Below are 2,213 nucleotides of genomic sequence, written 5' to 3'. Positions count from 1 at the left end.
GAAATCTTTTCTACACCCTCTTAAGTTTCCTTCATAGAAACGGTCAGCCAGATTTGTCTATAAAAATTCTAAATGTGGCCTCACAAATGTTCTGTCCAGCTGAGACATGACATCTCGACTCCTACACTTCACATTATGACCAATGAATGACAGCGTGCCAAACACCTTTTTCCCCACCCTGTCTCCCTGCAACTCCACTTTCAAGGAATGATGCATCTGTACCCTTTGGTTTCTTTGCTCAGCAACACTCCCCAAGGCCCAGCCATTAATTGTATAAGTCCTGCACTGGTTTGCCTTACAAAAATGCAACACCTACATCTATTTAATGAAGCTTGTGTTCATGAAAGGAAAGTCATCTTTAACTGATTTATTGGAATTCTTTGAGGTTATAATGACCGTGGTAGACAATGGGGAACTGGTAAACGTGGTGTATCTGGATTTCCAAAACGCATTCAGCAAGGTGCTGCACAAAAGGCTGCTGCATAAGATAAATATGCACAGTGTTACGGGCAATGCATTAGCATGGACAGAAGAATGGTTAACTAACAGAACGCAAAAAGTGGGGATAAATGGGTGTTTTTCTGGTTGACAATCAGTGGCTAGTGATGTGTCTCAGGAATCAGTGTTGAGAATGCAATTGTTTACAATTCAGGTAGATTGCTTCGAGTTAGAGACCAAGTGTAGTGTGTTGTAGTTCGCAGAAGCCACTTAAATGCGTTATAGAGCAAAGTGTGCAGAAGGATATAGACAGGCAAAGGGAGTGGGCAAAGGTCTGGCAGATGGAGTACAATGTTTGTAAATGTGAAGTCATCCATTTTGGTAGGATTAATAACAAAGTGGACTACTTTAAAATGGTGAAAAATTACAGAATGCTGCTGTGCAGGGGGATCTGGGTGTTCCTGTGCATGAAACACAAAAGTCTGGTTTGCAAGTCCAGTAGCTAATTAGGAAGACAAATTGAATAATGTCCTTCATTGCCAGTGGATAGAGTTTAAAATTAGGACTTTCTGCTACAGCTGTATAGGGCGCTGGTGTGGCCACCCCTGGAGTACTCTGTACACTTTCCATCGCCTTACATGAGATGGCACTGGGGTGGGGTTTGCTGAGGAGTTTGACTACGTTGATTCTGGAAATGAGGGAGTTAGCTTATGAGCAGACTGGGATTATACTCATTGGAATTCAGAAGAATGGGGGAGGGGATTGGGGAGCCTCCTGTGAAGCGCTTCTGTGATGTTTCCTCTGGCATTTATAGTGATTTGTATCTGCCGCTTCCGGTTGTCAGTTCCAGCTGTCCGCTGCAGTGGCCGGTATATTGGGTCCAGGTCGATGTGCTTATTGATTGAATCTGTGGATGAGTGCCATGCCGCTAGGAATTCCCTGGCTGCTCTCTGTTTGGTTTGTCCTATAATAGTAGTGTTGTCCCAGTTGAACTCATGTTGCTTGTCATCTGCGTGTGTGGCTACTAAGGATAGCTGGTCAAGCCAACGTCTTCACCCAAAGGGTTGTGAATCTCTGGAATCCCCTGCCTAGCGAAGCAGCTGAGGCTAACCTGTTGAATATTTTAAAGGTGAAGGTAGATTTGTGAACAGTAAAGGAATGAAGGGTTATAGTGAGGGGTGGGTAAGTGGATTCTCAGTCCATTCAAAGATGATCCACGATATTATTGAAAGGCAGAGCTGACTCATGGAGTCAGATGGCATACTCCTGGTTGTATTTCTTAAGTTCGGATGTTGTTATGTTCCAACAGACCTCCAATTCAAAAAGTAATGCTCTCTAACAACTAAATAAAAACTGAAAGAACTGTGGATGCTGTGTATCAGAAACAAAAACAGAATGGAAATGCTCAGAAGGTCTGGCAGCATCTCTGGCATGAAAGGCTCACCAGTTTATGGTTCCCTTACTTTTCCTTACAACTTACTTCAATAATGCTGCCACACTAGTCACTCTCCAGTCTTCTGGCATCTCATCTATGATTATCAACAATACAAATATCTCAGCAAGGAGTCCAGGAATCTCTTCCCTAGCTTCCCACAAAGTTCTGGGAAATACCTAATCAGGTCTCCAGGATTAATTTCCATTTTTCTACTTTAAGACCTCCAACACCTCCTTTTCTGTAAAATAAACTCATTTTAAGATCACATTATTTATTTCCCAAGTTTCTTAGCTTCCATCCTCCTGTCTACTGTAAATATTAATGCAAAATATTTGTTTAG

The sequence above is a fragment of the Chiloscyllium plagiosum genome, chromosome 8 (assembly GCF_004010195.1).
Source record: "Chiloscyllium plagiosum isolate BGI_BamShark_2017 chromosome 8, ASM401019v2, whole genome shotgun sequence".
NCBI lineage: Eukaryota > Metazoa > Chordata > Chondrichthyes > Orectolobiformes > Hemiscylliidae > Chiloscyllium > Chiloscyllium plagiosum.
This window is presented reverse-complemented; position numbering follows the sequence as displayed.